Genomic DNA, 5,821 nt, shown 5'->3' with positions numbered 1-5,821 from the left:
GCATTTCCAACCGTGGGAAGGGGGCCGAAAGGGGATGGGGGTGAATGTGACTGCTCAACCCGACTTTGAGGCATCTAACCCGGGTAGCTCAGCCGGGTTTGACCCGGCGGTTCTGCCGACGGCCTCGCCTTCGAGGGGGGAGCGTCCCCCGTGTACAGGCCGATTTTCATGCATTTCGAACCGTGGGAAGTGGCCCAAAAGGGGATGGGAGTGAATGTGACTGCTCAACCCGACTTTGGCGCTTCCGAGCCGGGTAGCTCAGCCGGGTTTGACCCGGCGGTTCTGCCGACGGTCTCGTCTTCGAGGCGGGTGCCTCCCCCGTGTACAGGCCGATTTTCATGCATTTCGTACCGTGGGAAGTGGTCCAAAAGGGAATGGGGGTGGACGTGACTGCTCATACCGACATCGAGACTTGTAAGCCGTGTAGCTCGGCCGGGTTTGATCCGGCGGGTCTGCCGACGGTCTCGTCTTCGAGAGGGGGGCCTCCCCCGTGTACAGGCCGATTTTCGTGCATTTCCAACGGTGGGAAGAGGTTCATAAGGGGATGGGGGTGAATGTGACTGCTCAACCCGACTCTGAGGCTTCTAACCCGGGTAGCTCGGCCGGGTTTGACCCGGCGGTTCTGCCGTCGGTCTCGCCTTCGAGAGGGGCGCCTCCCCCGTGTACAGGCCGATTTTCGTGCATTTCCAACGGTGGGAAGAGGTTCAAAAGGGGATGGGGGTGAATGTGACTGCTCAACCCGACTCTGAGGCTTCTAACCCGGGTAGCCCGGCCGGGTTTGACCCGGCGGTTCTGCCGTCGGTCTCGCCTTCGAGGGCGGAGCCTCCCCCGTGTACAGGCCGATTTTCGTGCATTTCAAACCGTGGGAAGCGGTCCAAAAGGGGATGGGAGTGAATGTGACTGCTCATACCGACCTTGGCGCTTCCGACCCGGGTAGCTCAGCCGGGTTTGACCCGGCGGTTCTGCCGACGGTCTCGCCTTCGAGGGGGGAGCGTCCCCCGTGTTCAGGCCGAATTTTGTGCATTTCGAACCGTGGGAAGTTGCCCAAAAGTCGATGGGAGTGAATGTGACTGCTCAACCCGACTTTGGCGCTTCCGAGCCGGGTAGCTCGGCCGGGTTTGACCCGGCGGTTCTGCCGACGGTCTCGTCTTCGAGGCGGGTGCCTCCCCCGTGTACAGGCCGATTTTCATGCATTTCGTACCGTGGGAAGTGGTCCAAAAGGGAATAGGGGTGGACGTGACTGCTCATACCGACATTGAGACTTGTAAGCCGTGTAGCTCGGCCGGGTTTGATCCGGCGGGTCTGCCGACGGTCTCGTCTTCGAGGCGGGTGCCTCCCCCGTGTACAGGCCGATTTTCGTGCATTTCGAACCGTGGGAAGTGGTCCAAAAGGGGATGGGGGTGGACGTGACTGCTCAACCCGACTTTGAGGCTTCTAACCCGGGTAGCTCGGCCGGGTTTGACCCGTCGATTCTGCCGATGGTCTCGTTTTGGAGGGGGGAGCCTCCCCCGTGTTCAGTCCGATTTTCGTGCATTTCGAACCGTGGGAAGTGGCCCAAAAGGGGATGGGAGTGAATGTGACTGCTCATACCGACTTTGGCGCTTCCGAGCCTGGTAGCTCAGCCGGGTTTGATCCGGCGGTTCTGCCGACGGTCTCGTCTTCGAGGCGGCTCCCTCCCCCGTGTACAGGCCGATTTTCATGCATTTGCAACGGTGGGAAGTTGCCCAAAAGGGGATGGGAGTGAATGTGACTGCTCAACCCGACTTTGGCGCTTCCGAGCCTGGTAGCTCAGCCGGGTTTGAACCGGCGGTTCTGCCGACGGTCTCGTCTTCGAGGCGGCTCCCTCCCCCGTGTACAGGCCGATTTTCGTGCATTTCGAACCGTGGGAAGTGGTCCAAAAGGGAATGGGGGTGGACGTGACTGCTCAACCCGACTCTGAGGCTTCTAACCCGGGTAGCTCGGCCGGGTTTGATCCGGCGGTTCTGCCGACGGTCTCGTCTTCGAGGCCGGTGCCTCCCCCGTGTACAGGCCGATTTTCGTGCATTTCCAACGGTGGGAAGTGGTCCAAAAGGGAATGGGGGTGGACGTGTCTGCTCATACCGACTTTGAGACTTGTAAGCCGGGTAGCTCAGCCGGGTTTGTTCCGGCGGTTCTGCCGACGGTCTCGTCATCGAGGGGGGAGCCTCCCCCGTGTCCAGGCCGATTTTCATGCATTTCCAACCGTGGGAAGTGGTCCAAAAGGGAATGGGGGTGAATGTGACTGCTCATACCGACTTTGAGACTTTTAAGCCGGGTAGCTCAGCCGGGTTTGACCCGGCGGTTCTGCCGACGGTCTCGCCTTCGAGGGGGGAGCGTCCCCCGTGTTCAGGCCGAATTTTGTGCATTTCGAACCGTGGGAAGTTGCCCAAAAGTCGATGGGAGTGAATGTGACTGCTCAACCCGACTTTGAGACTTGTAAGCCGGGTAGCTCAGCCGGGTTTGACCCGGCGGTTCTGCCGACGGTCTCGTCTTCGAGGCGGGTGCCTCCCCCGTGTACAGGCCGATTTTCATGCATTTCGTACCGTGGGAAGCGGTCCAAAAGGGGATGGGAGTGAACGTGACTGCTCATACCGACTTTGGCGCTTCCGAGCCGGGTAGCTCAGCCGGGTTTGACCCGGCGGGTCTGCCGACGGTCTCGCCTTCGAGGGGGGAGCGTCCCCCGTGTTCAGGCCGAATCTTGTGCATTTCGAACCGTGGGAAGTTGCCCAAAAGTCGATGGGAGTGAATGTGACTGCTCAACCCGACTTTGAGACTTGTAAGCCGGGTAGCTCAGCCGGGTTTGACCCGGCGGTTCTGCCGACGGTCTCGTCTTCGAGGCCGGTGCCTCCCCCGTGTACAGGCCGATTTTCGTGCATTTCCAACGGTGGGAAGTGGTCCAAAAGGGAATGGGGGTGGACGTGTCTGCTCATACCGACTTTGAGACTTGTAAGCCGGGTAGCTCAGCCGGGTTTGTTCCGGCGGTTCTGCCGACGGTCTCGTCATCGAGGGGGGAGCCTCCCCCGTGTCCAGGCCGATTTTCATGCATTTCCAACCGTGGGAAGTGGTCCAAAAGGGAATGGGGGTGAATGTGACTGCTCATACCGACTTTGAGACTTTTAAGCCGGGTAGCTCGGCCGGGTTTGACCCGGCGGTTCTGCCGACGGTCTCGTCTTCGAGGCGGGTGCCTCCCCCGTGTACAGGCCGATTTTCGTGCATTTCGAACCGTGGGAAGTGGTCTAAAAGTCGATGGGAGTGAACGTGACTGCTCAACCCGACTTTGAGACTTGTAAGCCGGGTAGCTCAGCCAGGTTTGACCCGGCGGTTCTGCCGACGGTCTCGCCTTCGAGGGCGGACCCTCCCCCGTGTACAGGCCGGTTTTCGTGCATTTCGAACCGTGGGAAGTGATCCAAAAGGGAATGGGGGTGAACGTGACTGCCCAACCCGGCTTTGAGACTTGTAAGCCGGGTAGCTCAGCCGGGTTGGACCCGGCGGTTCTGCCGACGGTCTCGACTTCGAGGCGGGTGCCTCCCCCGTGTACAGGCCGATTTTCATGCATTTGCAACGGTGGGAAGTTGCCCAAAAGTCGATGGGAGTGAATGTGACTGCTCAACCCGACTTCGAGACTTGTAAGCCGGGTAGCTCAGCCGGGTTTGACCCGGCGGTTCTGCCGACGGTCTCGCCTTCGAGGGGGGAGCCTCCCCCGTGTACAGGCCGATTTTCGTGCATTTCCAACGGTGGGAACAGGTTCAAAAGGGGATGGGAGTGATTGTGACTGCTCAACCCGACTCTAGGGCTTCTAACCCGGGTAGCCCGGCCGGGTTTGACCCGGCGGTTCTGCCGACGGTCTCGTCTTCGAGGCGGGTGCCTCCCCCGTATACAGGCCGATTTTCATGCATTTCGAACCGTGGGAAGTGGTCCAAAAGGGAATGGGGGTGGACGTGTCTGCTCATACCGACTTTGAGACTTGTAAGCCGGGTAGCTCAGCCGGGTTTGATCCGGCGGTTCTGCCGACGGTCTCGCCTTCGAGGGGGGAGCCTCCCCCGTGTTCAGTCCGATTTCCATGCATTTCCAACCGTGGGAAGTTGCCCAAAAGGGGATGGGAGTGAATGTGACTGCTCAACCCGACTTTGGCGCTTCCGAGCCGGGTAGCTCAGCCGGGTTTGACCCGGCGGTTCTGCCGACGGTCTCGTCTTCGAGGCGGGTGCCTCCCCCGTATACAGGCCGATTTTCATGCATTTCGAACCGTGGGAAGTGGTCCAAAAGGGAATGGGGGTGGACGTGTCTGCTCATACCGACTTTGAGACTTGTAAGCCGGGTAGCTCAGCCGGGTTTGATCCGGCGGTTCTGCCGACGGTCTCGCCTTCGAGGGGGGAGCCTCCCCCGTGTTCAGTCCGATTTCCATGCATTTCCAACCGTGGGAAGTTGCCCAAAAGGGGATGGGAGTGAATGTGACTGCTCAACCCGACTTTGGCGCTTCCGAGCCGGGTAGCTCAGCCGGGTTTGACCCGGCGGTTCTGCCGACGGTCTCGTCTTCGAGGCGGGTGCCTCCCCCGTGTACAGGCCGATTTTCATGCATTTGGAACCGTGGGAAGTGGTCCAAAAGGGAATGGGGGTGGACGTGACTGCTCATACCGACTTTGAGACTTGTAAGCCGGGTAGCTCAGCCGGGTTTGACCCGGCGGTTCTGCCGACGGTCTCGCCTTCGAGGGGGGAGCCTCCCCCGTGTTCAGTCCGATTTTCGTGCATTTCCCACGGTGGGAAATGGTATCTTTCATTACGGGGACAAGGGTCTGAAGCGGTGAAGTCAGTAACCGGCATAGTTAAGGAAAGGGTTCGAATTTTCTCAACAGTACGAAAAAAGTGAGCAGGGAAGCTAGAGAAGGTGTCAGTGAGTCCCAAACGAGTGAACCGCAAAACTTAGGGAAATGCCCGAAAGCGTTTTAAAGGGTGAAATCGGGAACGAGGAAATGATCGGAAAGTGCCTGAAAGTGCTAAATGAGTAAACAGAAAAACGATGAAAAATGTTTGAAAAGAAGAAGTGAGTAACCAGGAAAACTTAGAAAAATGTTCAAAACGAAGAAATCAGTAACCAGGAAAACTTAGAAAAATGATCAAAAAGAAGAAATGAGTAACCAGGAAAACTTAGAAAAATGTTTAAAAAGAAGAAATCAGTAACCAGGAAAACTTAGGAAAATGTTTAAAAAGAAGAAATCAGTAACCAGAAAAACTGCGAAAAATGTTTAAAAAGAAGAAATGAGTAACCAGAAAAACTTAGAAAAATGTTTAAAAAGAAGAAATCAGTAACCAGGAAAACTTAGAAAAATGTTTAAAAAGAAGAAATCAGTAACCAGGAAAACTTAGAAAAATGTTTAAAAAGAAGAAATCAGTAACCAGGAAAACTTAGAAAAATGTTATAAAAGAAGAAGTGAGTAACCAGAAAAACTTAGAAAAATGTTTAAAAAGAAGAAATCAGTAACCAGAAAAACTGCGAAAAATGTTTAAAAAGAAGAAATCAGTAACCAGACAAACTGCGAAAAATGTTTAAAAAGAAGAAATCAGTAACCAGGAAAACTTAGAAAAATGTTTAAAAAGAAGAAGTGAGTAACCAGAAAAACTTAGAAAAATGTTTAAAAAGAAGAAATCAGTAACCAGAAAAACTGCGAAAAATGTTTAAAAAGAAGAAATCAGTAACCAGGAAAACTTAGAAAAATGTTTAAAAAGAAGAAATCAGTAACCAGAAAAACTGCGAAAAATGTTTAAAAAGAAGAAATCAGTAACCAGAAAAACTTAGAAAAATGTTTAA

Source organism: Chiloscyllium punctatum, unplaced genomic scaffold (assembly GCF_047496795.1).
Source record: "Chiloscyllium punctatum isolate Juve2018m unplaced genomic scaffold, sChiPun1.3 scaffold_982, whole genome shotgun sequence".
NCBI lineage: Eukaryota > Metazoa > Chordata > Chondrichthyes > Orectolobiformes > Hemiscylliidae > Chiloscyllium > Chiloscyllium punctatum.
This window is presented reverse-complemented; position numbering follows the sequence as displayed.